Below are 17,154 nucleotides of genomic sequence, written 5' to 3'. Positions count from 1 at the left end.
ATACCTAACCATTTCCTTGGCTCTCTTGTAGAGTGTATCCATTGTTTTCAGTGCCATGATGTCCTTGAGGAGAAGATTCAATGCATGAGCAGCACAGCCAATGGGTGTGATGTGAGGGTAGGACTCCTCCCACTTTAGACCAAGCAGCCTTCATGTTGGCAGCATTGTCTGTCACCAGTGCTAATACTTTCTGTGGTCCAAGGTCATTGACTGCCTTCAGCTCATCTGTAATGTAGAGACTGGTATGTCTGTTGTCCCTTGTGTCTGTGCTCTTGTAGAATACTTGTGGAGGGGTGGAGATGATGTAGTTAATTATTCCTTGCCCACGAACATTCGACCACCTATCAGAGATGATTGCAATACAGTCTGCTTTGTCTATGATTTGTTTGACCTTCACTTGAACTCTGAACTCTGCATCCAGCAAATGAGTAGATAAAGCATGTCTCTGGTTGGAGGGGTGTATGCTGGACGAAAAACATTCCGAAATCTCTTCCAATACACATTGCCTGTGAGCATCAGAGGTGAACCAGTTGCATACACAGCTCGAGCAGGACATTCATCAGCATTTCTCTGACTACGTTCCTCCATTGAGTCAAAACAAACTTCTGATTCCAGGAGGACTATGAGCTGTTCGATAAGGTGTCTGATTCATCATTTTATATATATTCATATATTCACCCAGTATTGTAATAAAAATTTACCAGAAAGCATCTAGTCCTTGGCTCAGACAGTGTAGTAGTGTGGGCTCAATAGCATCTCATTAGTGTGTAAGATCTTGAGAATCAGCTGTACATGTGATGGAAGAATGCACTGCACATGTAGAGGGTTGCAATTCCATTGAATTGGGGATAGTTTGACCAAAATATGCCACAAGACCTAGAATTGCCTTATGTGTATCCCACAAAAAGGTTCACTGTTATAAGATAACTTTTTAAAATTAATTTAAGCAGAATTCCCCAAATTCCCGGGGCTTAACTTCCCATGGAAAAATTCCGGAAATTTACCAGAAAGTTTCCGACCCTTTGCAACCCTAATCCTGACTTTCTTTAATCCTGACTTTCTTTAATCCTGACTTTCTTTAATCCTGACTTTCTTTAATCCTGACTTTCTTTAATCCTGACTATCTTTAATCCTGACTCAGAAATATCTTTGTTTCTTGCAACCGATAACTATTGAGAAACTCCACATTGAGTTGGAATGTGCAATGATTTTGTTAACACTGATAGGATTGTGCCAACTCATTCTAATGAGGGAAAGACAGATTTTTAAATCATGAAAGACACTGGAAAATGTTTACAAAATATTTAGGAAAAAAAATGTATTGGGAGAAAAATATAGAATATATAAAAATATGCCAAGGAGTGTATATTTTATTGTTGTTATATTAGAGTCTGTATTAAAGAGTTGTAGCATGTTAGCATTTTGAAAAAGGGTCAACTAGGGAGAACTTATATTTGTTCTGTATCATTGCATGTACAAGTGGGTAACCTGTAGGAGGTGTGAAATGGAAACTTATTTTTGCATATCCCACCTCGCCATGAGACACGCTCGGAGAGTCACGTCCAGGTGTCAGACATTTTTCACCTGGTCGGCTCAGGGATTCAATCCAGAAACCTTTTTTTGGTTACTTGCCCAATGTTAATCGGTAGCTTATCTGCCGCCCTTAGTATGGGTACTGTGTTACATTATCTTTGTAGTTCAGACACTGTAGACTGCCTTAAATCAAGACTGCTATTATTGTTCAACTGAATAATCCAAGCTAATAGTTAGCCATTATAACATCACTAAGAAATATAGTTCTCATGATTGATCCCTTTTTAGATTTGATTTGTGTAAAACAAAATATGCAACTAATAAAGGCTATTTGCAATTTGGCACATAGATGTGTCTTTATACTGGGACACAGTCTGGTTAGGAAGGCCTAACAGGCTGGTTAGGAAGGCCTGCTGGGACAGTCTGGTTAGGAAGGGCTAACAGGCTGGTTAGGAAGGCCTGCTGGGACACAGGCTGGTTAGGAAGGCCTAACAGGCTGGTTAGGAAGGCCTGCTGGGACACAGGCTGGTTAGGAAGGCCTGCTGGGACACAGGCTGGTTAGGAAGGCCTAACAGGCTGGTTAGGAAGGCCTGGTGTGACAGTCTGGTTAGGAAGGCCTGGTGTGACACAGTCTGGTTAGGAAGGCCTGCTGTGACAGTCTGGTTAGGAAGGCCTGCTGTGACAGTCTGGTTAGGAAGGTCTGCTGTGACAGTCTGGTTAGGAAGGCCTGGTGTGACACAGTCTGGTTAGGAAGGCCTGCTGTGACAGTCTGGTTAGGAAGGCCTGCTGTGACACAGTCTGGTTAGGAAGGCCTGGCGTGCCACAGTCTGGTTAGGAAGGCCTGGTGTGACAGTCTGGTTAGGAAGGCCTGGTGTGACACAGTCTGGTTAGGAAGGCCTGCTGTGACACAGTCTGGTTAGGAAGGCCTGGCGTGCCACAGTCTGGTTAGGAAGGCCTGGCGTGCCACAGTCTGGTTAGGAAGGCCTGGTGTGACAGTCTGGTTAGGAAGGCCTGGTATGACAGTCTGGTTAGGAAGGCCTAACAGGCTGGTTACGAAGGCCTGGCGTGACAGTCTGGTTAGGAAGGCCTGGTGTGACAGTCTGGTTAGGAAGGCCTGGTGTGACAGTCTGGTTAGGAAGGCCTGGTGGGACAGTCTGGTTAGGAAGGCCTGGCGTGCCACAGTCTGGTTAGGAAGGCCTGGCGTGCCACAGTCTGGTTAGGAAGACCTGGTGTGCCACAGTCTGGTTAGGAAGGCCTGGCGGGACAGTCTGGTTAGGAAGGCCTGGCGGGACAGTCTGGTTAGGGAGGCCTGGTGTGACAGTTTGGTTGGGAAGGCCTGGTGTGACAGTCTGGTTAGGAAGGACTGGTGGGACAGTCTGGTTAGGAAGGCCTGGCGTGCCACAGTCTGGTTAGGAAGGCCTGGCGTGCCACAGTCTGGTTAGGAAGGCCTGGTGTGCCACAGTCTGGTTAGGAAGGCCTGGCGGAACAGTCTGGTTTGGAAGGCCTGGCGGGACAGTCTGGTTAGGAAGGCCTGGTGTGACAGTCTGGTTAGGAAGGCCTGGCGTGCCACAGTCTGGTTGGGAAGGCCTTGTGTGACAGTCTGGTTAGGAAGGCCTGGCGTGACAGTCTGGTTAGGAAGGCCTGGCGTGACAGTCTGGTTAGGAAGGCCTGGCGTGACAGTCTGGTTAGGAAGGCCTGGCGTGACAGTCTGGTTGGGAAGGCCTGGTGTGACAGTCTGGTTGGGAAGGCCTGGTGTGACAGTCTGGTTGGGAAGGCCTGGTGTGACAGTCTGGTTAGGAAGGCCTAACAGGCTGGTTAGGAAGGCCTGCCGTGACAGTCTGGTTAGGAAGGCCTGGTGTGAAAGTCTGGTTAGGAAGGCCTGGTGTGACAGTCTGGTTAGAAAAGCCTGGCGTGAAACAAATACTAACACAGACTTCACTTTGAGCAAATGATGGTGAACTTATCATTTTTTTTACAAAATCACAAAAAATGTCATTCATATTACTACGCTGCTACTAGACTGACAATAAAAATTCTCCTTATGGCATTTCATTAGAGAGAGAGATCAAAGTTACATTTCATCATGCATTGGAGGTATTGATACTCCTCAGGGGTTTAGGAAAAGTTCATTGAGGTTAATTTAACCTGATAAAGGGATTGTATTTATACGAAGGGGCATTCTGTTAAAGAAAGGGGGACATATATAGCCTATCTAAACAGAGGACCTGCCAGAGAAACATATTAGGGGGACAGACACGTGACTGGGGAGTGCAGAAAAGGGCTCTGATAGGCTTACCTGGTGACAATGTCATCCCTAATAGGCTTACCTGGTGACTATGTCATCCTGATAGGCTTACCTGGTGACTATGTCATCCTGATAGGCATACCTGGTCATTACGTCATACCTGGTCACTATGTCATCCCTGATAGGCTTACCTGGTGACAATGTCATACCTAATAGGCTTACCTGGTGACAATGTCATCCCTGATAGGTTTACCTGGTCACTATGTCATCCCTGATAGGCATACCTGGTCATTATGTCATACCTGGTCATTATGTCATACCTGGTCATTATGTCATCCCTAATAGGCTTACTTGGTGACTATGTCATCTCTGATAGGCTTACCTAGTCATTATGTCATACCTGGTCACTATGTCATCCCTGATAGACATTCCTGGTCATTATGTCATACCTGGTCACTATGTCAACCCTGATAGGCATACCTGGTCATTGTCATACCTGGTCACTATGTTATCCCTGATAGGCATACCTGGTCACTATGTCATCCCTGATAGGCATACCTGGTCATTATGTCATACCTGGTCACTATGTCATCCCTGATAGGCATACCTGGTCATTATGTCATCCCTGATAGGCATACCTGGTCACTATGTCATCCCTGATAGGCATACCTGGGCACTATGTCATCCCTGATAGGCATACCTGGGCACTATGTCATCCCTGATAGGCATACCTGGTCATTATGTCATACCTGGTCATTATGTCATCCCTAATAGGCTTACTTGGTGACTATGTCATCTCTGATAGGCTTACCTAGTCATTATGTCATACCTGGTCTCTATGTCAACCCTGATAGGCATACCTGGTCATTGTCATACCTGGTCACTATGTTATCCCTGATAGGCATACCTGGTCATTATGTTATACCTGGTCACTATGTCATCCCTGATAGGCATACCTGGTCACTGTCATCCCTGATAGGCATACCTGGTCACTATGTCATCCCTGATAGGCATACCTGGTCACTATGTCATACCTGATAGGCATACCTGGTCATTATGTCATCCCTGATAGGTATACCTGGTCATTATGTCATACCTGGTCACTATGTCATCCCTGATAGGCATACCTGGTCACTATGTCATCCCTGATAGGCATACCTGGTCATAATGTCATACCTGATAGGCATACCTGGTCATTATGTCATACCTGGTCACTATGTCATCCCTGATAGGCATACCTGGTCACTATGTCATCCCTGATAGGCATACCTGGTCACTATGTCATCCCTGATAGGCATACCTGGTCACTATGTCATCCCTGGTCATTATGTCATACCTGGTCACTATGTCATACCTGGTCACTATGTCATCCCTGGTCATTATGTCATAACTTGTTTATTCCAGCAGATCTATGTGAGTTTGTTATTGTGACAAAATTACTAACATTTTTTAACACTCAGTGACATGTTTCTAACACTTCATTAACTAAAATGTATGAAATCTGATTATGAAATGTGTTTCTGAACAAAAAAATAACTATTTAAAAAGGACAATAAAATAAATGGCTGAGACTAGAACTTGTTTTATTACTTAATTTCCATGTGAACAAATAGCTATTAGTGGGGGGTACTACAGGTCAGGGTAGTGGGGGGATACTACAGGTCAGGGTAGTGGGGGGGTACTACAGGTCAGGGTAGTGGGGGGATACTACAGGTCAGGGTAGTGGGGGGGTACTACAGGTCAGGGTAGTGGGGGGATACTACAGGTCAGGGTAGTGGGGGGTACTACAGGTCAGGGTAGTGGGGGGTACTACAGGTCAGGGTAGTGGGGGGTACTACAGGTCAGGGTAGTGGGGGGGAATACTACAGGTCAGGGTAGTGGGGGGTACTACAGGTCAGGGTAGTGGGGGGGTACTACAGGTCAGGGTAGTGGGGGGGGTACTACAGGTCAGGGTAGTGGGGGGGTACTACAGGTCAGGGTAGTGGGGGGGGTACTACAGGTCAGGGTAGTGGGGGGGGATACTACAGGTCAGGGTAGTGGGGGGGGTACTACAGGTCAAGGTAGTGGGGGGGTACTACAGGTCAGGGTAGTGGGGGGGGTACTACAGGTCAGGGTAGTGGGGGGGGTACTACAGGTCAGGGTAGTGGGGGGTACTACAGGTCAGGGTAGTGGGGGGGGATACTACAGGTCAGGGTAGTGGGGGGGTACTACAGGTCAAGGTAGTGGGGGGGGGTACTACAGGTCAGGGTAGTGGGGGGGGTACTACAGGTCAGGGTAGTGGGGGGGTACTACAGGTCAGGGTAGTGGGGGGATACTACAGGTCAGGGTAGTGGGGGGGTACTACAGGTCAGGGTAGTGGGGGGGATACTACAGGTCAGGGTAGTGGGGGGGTACTACAGGTCAAGGTAGTGGGGGGGTACTACAGGTCAGGGTAGTGGGGGGGGGTACTACAGGTCAGGGTAGTGGGGGGGGTACTACAGGTCAGGGTAGTGGGGGGGGGATACTACAGGTCAGGGTAGTGGGGGGGATACTACAGGTCAGGGTAGTGGGGGGGGGGATACTACAGGTCAGGGTAGTGGGGGGGTACTACAGGTCAGGGTAGTGGGGGGTACTACAGGTCAGGGTAGTGGGGGGTACTACAGGTCAGGGTAGTGGGGGGGTACTACAGGTCAGGGTAGTGGGGGGGGATACTACAGGTCAGGGTAGTGGGGGTTATTACAGGTCAGGGTAGTGGGGCGGGGGTACTACAGGTCAGGGTAGTGGGGGGGGGGTACTACAGGTCAGGGTAGTGGGGGGGTACTACAGGTCAGGTTAGTGGGGGGGTGATACTACAGGTCAGGGTAGTGAGGGGGAAACTACAGGTCAGGGTAGTGGGGGGGTACTACAGGTCAGGGTAGTGGGGGGGGGGTACTACAGGTCAGGGTAGTAGGGGGGGGGGTACTACAGGTCAGGTTAGTGTGGGGGGGGTTACTACAGGTCAGGTTAGTAGGGGGGGGGGTACTACAGGTCAGGTTAGTGGGGGGGGATACTACAGGTCAGGGTAGTAGGGGGGGTGATACTACAGGTCAGGGTAGTGGGGGGTACTACAGGTCAGGGTAGTGGGGGGTACTACAGGTCAAGGTAGTGGGGGGGGGGTACTACAGGTCAGGGTAGTGGGGGGGATTACTACAGTTCAGGGTAGTGGGAGGATACTACCGGTCAGGGTAGTGGGGGGGATACTACAGGTCAGGGTAGTGGTGGGATACTACAGGTCAGGGTAGTGGGGGGATACTACAGGTCAGGGTAGTGGGGGGTACTACAGGTCAAGGTAGTGGGGGGGATACTACAGGTCAGGGTAGTGGGGGGTACTACAGGTCAAGGTAGTGGGGGGGATACTACAGGTCAGGGTAGTGGGGGGTTACTACAGGTCAGGGTAGCGGGGGGGATACTACAGGTCAGGGTAGCGGGGGGGATACTACAGGTCAGGGTAGTGGGGGATACTACAGGTCAGGGTAGTGGGGGGATACTACAGGTCAGGGTAGTGGGAGGATACTACCGGTCAGGGTAGTGGGGGGGGGGGTTACTACAGGTCAGGGTAGTGGGGGGTACTACAGGTCAGAGTAGTGGGGGGGTACTACAGGTCAGGGTAGTGGGGGGGTACTACAGGTCAGGGTAGTGGGGGGGGGTACTACAGGTCAGGGTAGTGGGGGGGGGATTACTACAGGTCAGGGTAGTGGGGGGGTACTACAGGTCTGGGTAGTGGGGGGGATACTACAGGTCAGGGTAGTGGGGGGGTACTACAGGTCTGGGTAGTGGGGGGATACTACAGGTCAGGGTAGTGGGAGGATACTACCGGTCAGGGTAGTGGGGGGGGGTTACTACAGGTCAGGGTAGTGGGGGGTACTACAGGTCAGAGTAGTGGGGGGGTACTACAGGTTAGGGTAGTGGGGGGGGTACTACAGGTTAGGGTAGTGGGGGGGTACTACAGGTTAGGGTAGTGGGGGGGGGGTACTACAGGTTAGGGTAGTGGGGGGCTACTACAGGTTAGGGTAGTGGGGGGGGGTACTACAGGTTAGGGTAGTGGGGGGGGTACTACAGGTCAGGGTAGTGGGGGGGTACTACAGGTCAGGGTAGTGGGGGGGGGGGATACTACAGGTCAGGGTAGTGGGGGGGATACTACAGGTCAGGGTAGTGGGGGGGTACTACAGGTCAGGGTAGTGGGGGGGGGGGGGGGGGTACTACAGGTCAGGGTAGTGGGGGGGGGGGGGTACTACAGGTCAGGGTAGTGGGGGGGGATTACTACAGGTCAGGGTAGTGGGGGGGTTCTACAGGTCTGGGTAGTGGGGGGGGGGGGTACTACAGGTCAGAGTAGTGGGGGGGGTACTACAGGTTAGGGTAGTGGGGGGGGTACTACAGGTTAGGGTAGTGGGGGGGGTACTACAGGTCAGGGTAGTGGGAGGATACTACCGGTCAGGGTAGTGGGGGGATACTACAGGTCAGGGTAGTGCTGGGATACTACAGGTCAAGGTAGTGGGGGGATACTACAGGTCAGGGTAGTGCGGGGGATACTACAGCTCAGGGTAGTGGGGGGGATACTACAGGTCAGGGTAGTGGGGGGGGATACTACAGGTCAGGGTAGTGGGGGGGGGGGGGTACTACAGGTCAGGGTAGTGGGGGGGGGTACTACAGGTCAGAGTAGTTGGGGGGGGTACTACAGGTCAGGGTAGTGGGGGGGGGGGGGGTTACTACAGGTCAGGGCAGTGGGGGGTGATTACTACAGGTCAGGGTAGTGGGGGGTACTACAGGCCAAGGTAGTGGGGGGGGGGGGGTACTACAGGTCAAGGTAGTGGGGGGGGTACTACAGGTCAGGGTAGTGGGGGGGTACTACAGGTCTGGGTAGTGGGGGGGGGGGGTACTACAGGTCAGGGTAGTGGGGGGGGGGTACTACAGGTCAGGGTAGTGGGGGGGTACTACAGGTCAGGGTAGTGGGGGGTTACTACAGGTCAAGGTAGTGGGGGGGGTACTACAGGTTAGGGTAGTGGGGGGGGGTACTACAGGTTAGGGTAGTGGGGGGGTACTACAGGTCAGGGTAGTGGGGGGGTACTACAGGTCAAGGTAGTGGGGGGGGGGTACTACAGGTTAGGGTAGTGGGGGGGGTACTACAGGTCAGGGTAGTGGGGGATACTACAGGTCGGGGTAGTGGGGGGTACTACAGGTCAAGGTAGTGGGGGGGGGTACTACAGGTCAAGGTAGTGGGGGGGGGGTACTACAGGTCAGGGTAGTGGGGGGGGTACTACAGGTCAGGGTAGTGGGGGATACTACAGGTCAGGGTAGTGGGGGGTACTACAGGTCAAGGTAGTGGGGGGGGGGGGTACTACAGGTCAAGGTAGTGGGGGGGGTACTACAGGTCAGGGTAGTGGGGGGGATACTACAGGTCAGGGTAGTGGGGGGGGGGGTACTACAGGTCAGGGTAGTGGGGGGGTACTACAGGTCAGGGTAGTGGGGGGTACTACAGGTCAAGGTAGTGGGGGGGGTACTACAGGTCAAGGTAGTGGGGGGGGTACTACAGGTCAGGGTAGTGGGGGGGGGTACTACAGGTCAGGGTAGTGGGGGGTACTACAGGTCAGAGTAGTGGGGGGGGGTACTACAGGTTAGGGTAGTGGGGGGGGGTACTACAGGTCAGGGTAGTGGGGGATACTACAGGTCAAGGTAGTGGGGGGGGGTACTACAGGTCAAGGTAGTGGGGGGGGGTACTACAGGTCAGGGTAGTGGGGGGGGGGTACTACAGGTCGGAGTAGTGGGGGGGGATTACTACAGGTCAGGATAGTGGGGGGGTACTACAGGTCTGGGTAGTGGGGGGGATACTACAGGTCAGGGTAGTGGGAGGATACTACCGGTCAGGGTAGTGGGGGGGGATACTACAGGTCAGGGTAGTGGGGGGGATACTACAGGTCAGGGTAGTGGGGGGGATACTACAGGTCAGGGTAGTGGTGGCATACTACAGGTCAGGGTAGTGGGGGATACTACAGGTCAGGGTAGTGGGGGGTACTACAGGTCAAGGTAGTGGGGGGGGTACTACAGGTCAGGGTAGTGGGGGGGATACTACAGGTCAGGGTAGTGGGAGGATACTACCGGTCAGGGTAGTGGGAGGATACTACCGGTCAGGGTAGTGGGGGATACTACAGGTCAGGGTAGTGGGGGGTACTACAGGTCAAGGTAGTGGGGGGGGGGTACTACAGGTCAAGGTAGTGGGGGGGGGTACTACAGGTCAGGGTAGTGGGGGGGGGGGGCACTACAGGTCGGAGTAGTGGGGGGGATTACTACAGGTCAGGATAGTGGGGGGATACTACAGGTCTGGGTAGTGGGGGCATACTACAGGTCAGGGTAGTGGGGGGGATACTACAGGTCAGGGTAGTGGTGGCATACTACAGGTCAGGGTAGTGGGGGGATACTACAGGTCAGGGTAGTGGGGGGTACTACAGGTCAAGGTAGTGGGGGGGATACTACAGGTCAGGGTAGTGCGGGGGATACTACAGCTCAGGGTAGTGGGGGGGATACTACAGGTCAGGGTAGTGGGGGGGGATACTACAGGTCAGGGTAGTGGGGGGGGGGGTACTACAGGTCAGGGTAGTGGGGGGGGGGGGGTACTACAGGTCAGAGTAGTGGGGGGGGGGTACTACAGGTTAGGGTAGTGGGGGGGGTACTACAGGTCAGGGTAGTGGGGGGATACTACAGGTCAGGGTAGTGGGGGGGGATTACTACAGGTCAGGATAGTGGGGGGGGTACTACAGGTCTGGGTAGTGGGGGGGATACTACAGGTCAGGGTAGTGGGAGGATACTACCGGTCAGGGTAGTGGGGGGGATACTACAGGTCAGGGTAGTGGTGGGATACTACAGGTCAGGGTAGTGGGGGGGGTACTACAGGTCAGGGTAGTGGGGGGGGATTACTACAGGTCATGGTAGTGGGGGGGTACTACAGGTCTGGGTAGTGGGGGGGATACTACAGGTCTGGGTAGTGGGAGGATACTACCGGTCAGGGTAGTGGGGGGGATACTACAGGTCAGGGTAGTGGTGGGATACTACAGGTCAGGGTAGTGGTGGGATACTACAGGTCAGGGTAGTGGGGGGGATACTACAGGTCAGGGTAGTGGGGGGTACTACAGGTCAGGGTAGTCAGGGGATACTACAGGTCAGGGTAGTGGGGGGGGGGGGTACTACAGGTCAGGGTAGTGGGGGGGGGGGTACTACAGGTCAGGGTAGTGGGGGGGGGGTTACTACAGGTCAGGGTAGTGGGGGGGGGGGGTACTACAGGTCAAGGTAGTGGGGGGGATACTACAGGTCAGGGTAGTGGGGGGGATACTACAGGTCAGTGTAGTGGGGGGGTACTACAGGTCAGGGTAGTGGGGGGAATACTACAGGTCAGGGTAGTGGGGGGGGGATACTACAGGTCGGGTGTATTTGGGGGGGGTACTACAGGTCAGGGTAGTGGGGCGGGATACTACAGGCCAGGGTAGTGGGGCGGGGTACTACAGATCAGGGTAGTGGGGGGGTACTACAGGTCAGGGTAGTGGGGGCAGGGTACTACAGGTCAGAGTAGTGGGGCGGGGGTACTACAGGTCAGGGTAGTGGGGCGGGGGTACTACAGGTCAGGGTAGTGGGGCGGGGGTACTACAGGTCAGGGTAGTGGGGGGGATACTACAGGTCAGGGTAGTGGGGCGGGGGTACTACAGGTCAGGGTAGTGGGGGGATACTACCGGTCAGGGTAGTGGGGGGGTACTACAGGTCAGGGTAGTGGGGGGGGTACTACAGGTCAGGGTAGTGGGGGGGTACTAGCGGTCAGGGTAGTGGGGGGGGTATTACAGGTCAGGGTAGTGGGGCGGGGTAGTGGGGGGGTATTACAGGTCAGAGTAGTTGGGCGGGGTACTACAGGTCAGGGTAGTGGGGGGTATTACAGGTCAGGGTAGTGGGGCGGGGTACTACAGGTCAGGGTAGTGGGGGGTATTACAGGTCAGGGTAGTGGGGGGATACTACAGGTCAGGGTAGTGGGGGGGTACTACAGGTCAGTGTACTGGGGGGGATACTACAGGGTAGTGGGGGGTATACTAAAGGTCAGGGTAGTGGGGGTATACTACAGGTCAGGGTAGTGGGGCGGGGTACTACAGGTCAGGGTAGTGGGGGGGTACTACAGGTCAGGGTAGTGGGGGTTATTACAGGTCAGGGTAGTTGGGGGGGGGGGTACTACAGGTCAGGGTACTGGGGGGTACTACAGGTCAGGGTACTGGGGGGGGATACTACATGGTAGTGGGGGGTACTACAGGTCAGGGTAGTGGGGGGGTACTACAGGTCAGGGTAGTGGGGGGGATACTACAGGTCAGGGTAGTGGGGGGGATACTACAGGTCAGGGTAGTGGGGGGGATACTACAGGTCAGGGTAGTGGGGGGGATACTACAGGTCAGGGTAGTGGGGGGGGATACTACAGGTCAGGGTAGTGGGGGGATACTACAGGTCAGGGTAGTGGGGGGGGTACTACAGGTCAGGGTAGTGGGGGGAATACTACAGGTCAGGGTAGTGGGTGGGATACTACAGGTCAGGGTAGTGGGGGGGGGATACTACAGGTCGGGTGTATTTGGGGGGGTACTACAGGTCAGGGTAGTGGGGCGGGATACTACAGGTCAGGGTAGTGGGGCGGTGTACTACAGGTCAGGGTAGTGGGGGGGGTACTACAGTTCAGGGTAGTGGGGCGGGGTACTACAGGTCAGGGTAGTGGGGCGGGGTACTACAGGTCAGGGTAGTGGGGGGGGTACTACAGGTCAGGGTAGTGGGGGGGATACTACAGGTCAGGGTAGTGGGCGGGGTACTACAGGTCAGGGTAGTGGGGCGGGGTACTACAGGTCAGGGTAGTGGGGGGATACTACCGATCAGGGTAGTGGGGGGGTACTACAGGTCAGGGTAGTGGGGGGGTACTACCGGTCAGGGTAGTGGGGGGGTATTACAGGTCAGGGTAGTGGGGCGGGGTAGTGGGGGGTATTACAGGTCAGAGTAGTTGGGCGGGGTACTACAGGTCAGGGTAGTGGGGGGTATTACAGGTCAGGGTAGTGAATGCTTTGTGTTGCCTGTTCTATATTTCTCTGTCTGCGTGCTACGTGTCTGTCTGCGTGCTACGTGTCTGTCTGCGTGCTACGTGTCTGTCTGCGTGCTACGTGTCTGTCTGTGTGCTACGTTTCTGTCTGTGCTACGTTTCTGTCTGCTTGCTACGTGTCTGTCTGCTTGCTACGTGTCTGTTTGCTTGTTACGTGTCTGTCTCCGTGCTTCGTGTCTGTCTCCGTTTAACCATAATAAATAATGTTTTGTTTAATCAGTATATTTGCGTTAAACATTCGTCGTAATATTTCTTATTTTCGTATTTTCTGGAGGATAAGTAATTGTTTAAGAAAAGGGCTTAAATCTGTATAAAGGAGGGAAAAGGCTTTTTTTTATCAAAGGATGAGCCCTCCATAATAATCTACTGGAGAACCATCTGGGGTTTAAGTATAATTGATATATGAGTGAAGCTTTTAGTGAGAGGTTTAAGGCTGTAGTATTTCAGCATTTTATCCCCCCCCCCCCAAACTCATTTTAATTTTATAAATAGGCACGTTTAATTTTGTCTGGCTTTGCATTCCAAATAAAATGAAATATGTTTTGCTCATATAATTTAAAAAAATTGTCATCTGGACTAGGCAGTGTCATTAGTAAGTCAGTAAACTGTCATAGGACCAAAGAGTTCCTCAATGTATTTTCCTCTCTATGGTGCAGAATCTTATCTATTACTGCTAACTCTCTATTGAAATGAATTGTGGTAAATTCATTTATATTTGAGATGTGAATACCAAGTATGGCTATTTGTTTTCATTTGACCTTTATTTAACCAGTCAGTTAAGAACAAATTCTTATTTTCAATGAGGGCCTGTTCAGGAGCAGAACGACAGATTTGTACCTTGTCAGCTCGGGGGTTTGAACTTGCAACCTTCCGGTTTGAGTCCAAAGCTCTAACCACTAGGCTACCCTGCCGTCCCATCTACTTCACCATCCGCCCATTTTATTGGTAAACTGTGAAAGTCTCATTGAAGATCTTGATCACTTTTCTAGCCTCTCTGTACTAAAACCTGTTCACCATGTTATGTATTGGATTGTTAAAAGACAGTGTTTACACTACCTTGTGGTAGTTTTTAATGCCAGCCTGCCCTCTGGCTTACAACATAAAGACTTGTTCCTGCCAGTCCTTAATGCTAGCCTGCCCTCTGGCTTTACAACAGAAAGACTTGTTCCTGCCAGTCCTTAATGCCAGCCGGCCCTCTGGCTAAAAACAGAAAGACTTGTTCCTGCCAGTCCTTAATGCCAGCCGGCCCTCTGGCTTACAACAGAAAGACTGGTTCCTGCCAGTCCTTAATGCCAGCCGGCCCTCTGGCTAAAAACAGAAAGACTTGTTCCTGCCAGTCCTTAATGCCCTCTGGCTTACAACAGAAAGACTTGTTCCTGCCAGTCCTTAATGCCAGCCGGCCCTCTGGCTAGGCTAAAAACAGAAAGACTTGTTCCTGCCAGTCCTTAATGCCAGCCGGCCCTCTGGCTAAAAACAGAAAGACTTGTTCCGGCCAGTCCTTAATGCCCTCTGGCTAAAAACAGAAAGACTTGTTCCTGCCAGTTCTGAATGCCAGCCGACCCTCTGGCTAAAAACAAAGACTTGTTCCTGCCAGTACTTAATGCCCGCCGGCCCTCTGGCTAGGCTAAAAACAGAAAGACTTGTTCCTGCCAGTCCTTAATGCCAGCCGGCCCTCTGGCTTACAACAGAAAGACTTGTTCCTGCCAGTCCTTAATGCCAGCCGGCCCTCTGGCTAGGCTAAAAACAGAAAGACTTGTTCCTGCCAGTCCTTAATGCCAGCTGACCCTCTAGCTAGGCTAAAAACAGAAAGACTTGTTCCTGCCAGTCCTTAATGCCAGCCGGCCCTCTGGCTAGGCTAAAAACAGAAAGACTTGTTCCTGCCAGTCCTTAATGCCAGCCGGCCCTCTGGCTAGGCTAAAAACAGAAAGACTTGTTCCTGCCAGTCCTTAATGCCAGCCGGCCCTCTGGCTAGGCTAAAAACAGAAAGACTTGTTCCTGCCAGTCCTTAATGCCAGCCGGCCCTCTGGCTAGGCTAAAAACAGAAAGACTTGTTCCTGCCAGTCCTTAATGCCAGCCGGCCCTCTGGCTAGGCTAAAAACAGAAAGACCTGTTCCTGCCAGTCCTTAATGCCAGCCGGCCCTCTGGCTAAAAACAGAAAGGGTTAAGAAGCTTTGTGTGCCAGTTTAGGACTGCCAATGAAGAGCGCTCTTCTCCCTGAGAGGGGGGGGGGGGGGGAGAGGAGAGGAGAGAGGGGGAGGGGAAACGAGGGGGGAGGAGAAGAGAGAGGGGGAGGGGAAACGAGGGGGGAGGAGAGGAGAGAGGAGGAGGGGAAACGAGGGGGGAGGAGAGGAGAGAGGGAAAGAGAGGGGAGATAGAGAAGAGAGAGCTCTGTTCATACGCTCTGCTGCTCAGAGATTAACTGGGATAGAGAGGGATTACAGTCTGCCTTCCCCAGGAACGCTTTGTTGTAAAATCACAGACATGTTGTCACCGGGACTGTGTACTTTGTTCTGAAACATGACCTAAAATATAAGGTGATCGTCACTGGAGAGACCTGTTTCACGAGGTCAAGGATTAAGGGAGTGTCTGAGAAGGTAAGATTTAATTTTTACTTTTGTGAACGTTGATTGTTAAGTTTGTTGTCAGGGATGGCTTGCCTGTATCAGAGAGAGTCAACTATTTGGATAAACGTAGCTATCACAATCAGTCATACCACTGATCACATATATACAATCCACTCTAGTCGTTTAGTTCTACTCTAGTCTTCCTCGGGTCATATTAAATTGTAGTTTTTCTTTGTACTCAAAATAATAGCTATTCATTTTAAGAAACCACAGTACAATCTACCATCTGACCTCGTCCAAGGACTTTAATCACAGTATAATAAATCCCTCATTATATAAGAGAAAACTATGAGGTTTGTTTTAGCATTTAATCCCTGACTTCACCCATATGTTTACTTTTAGAACAGATCCCCAAGGAAGTTAACCCTAACCCTGGATGCTCCTAACTCTAACCCTGGATGCTCCTAACCCTGGATGCTCCTAACTCTAACCCTGGATGCTCCTAACTCTAACCCTGGATGCTCCTAACTCTAACCCTGGATGCTCCTAACCCTGGATGCTCCTAACTCTAACCCTGGATGCTCCTAACCCTAACCCTGGATGCTCCTAACCCTGGATGCTCCTAACTCTAACCCTGGATGCTCCTAACCCTGGATGCTCCTAACCCTGGATGCTCCTAACCCTGGATGCTCCTAACCCTGGATGCTCCTAACCCTGGATGCTCCTAACCCTGGATGCTCCTAACCCTAACCCTGGATTCTCCTAACCCTAACCCTGGATGCTCCTAACTCTAACCCTGGATGCTCCTAACCCTAACCCTGGATGCTCCTAACCCTGGATGCTCCTAACTCTAACCCTGGATGCTCCTAACTCTAACCCTGGATGCTCCTAACCCTGGATGCTCCTAACCCTGGATGCTCCTAACTCTAACCCTGGATGCTCCTAACCCTAACCCTGGATGCTCCTAACCCTGGATGCTCCTAACTCTAACCCTGGATGCTCCTAACCCTGGATGCTCCTAACCCTGGATGCTCCTAACTCTAACCCTGGATGCTCCTCACTCTAACCCTGGATGCTCCTAACCCTGGATGCTCCTAACCCTAACCCTGGATGCTCCTAACCCTAACCCTGGATGCTCCTAACTCTGACCCTGGATGCTCCTAACTCTAACCCTGGATGCTCCTAACTCTAACCCTGGATGCTCCTAACTCTAACCCTGGATGCTCCTAACCCTAACCCTGGATGCTCCTAACTCTAACCCTGGATGCTCCTAACCCTGCATGCTCCTAACTCTAACCCTGGATGCTCCTAACCCTAAACCTGGATGCTCCTAACCCTGCATGCTCCTAACTCTAACCCTGGATGCTCCTAACTCTAACCCTGGATGCTCCTAACTCTAACCCTGGATGCTCCTAACTCTAACCCTGGATGCTCCTAACCCTGGATGCTCCTAACTCTGGATGCTCCTAACCCTGGATGCTCCTAACTCTAACCCTGGATGCTCCTAACCCTAACCCTGGATGCTCCTAACCCTAACCCTGGATGCTCCTAACCCTAACCCTGGATGCTCCTAACCCTAACCTGGATGCTCCTAACCCTAACCCTGGATGCTCCTAACCTCTAACCCTGGATGCTCCTAACTCTAACCCTGGATGCTCCTAACTCTAACCCTGGATGCTCCTAACTCTAACCCT

General features: G+C 52.2%; 1 protein-coding gene across 1 annotated transcript in view; it reads left to right on the top strand.

Annotated features, from left to right (window-relative positions):
* The first annotated feature begins 15,198 nt into the window (after nucleotides 1-15,198).
* mpp4a (MAGUK p55 scaffold protein 4a) overlaps nucleotides 15,199-17,154 on the top strand; it is a 54,479-nt gene continuing 52,523 nt past the window's right edge. Inside the window, exon 1 of the mRNA XM_031806225.1 lies at nucleotides 15,199-15,490. The gene's annotated coding sequence lies outside the window, so the exon portion shown is untranslated. The remainder of the gene's footprint in view (nucleotides 15,491-17,154) is intronic.

Source organism: Oncorhynchus kisutch, linkage group LG26, assembly GCF_002021735.2.
Source record: "Oncorhynchus kisutch isolate 150728-3 linkage group LG26, Okis_V2, whole genome shotgun sequence".
NCBI lineage: Eukaryota > Metazoa > Chordata > Actinopteri > Salmoniformes > Salmonidae > Oncorhynchus > Oncorhynchus kisutch.
This window is presented reverse-complemented; position numbering and strand designations above follow the sequence as displayed.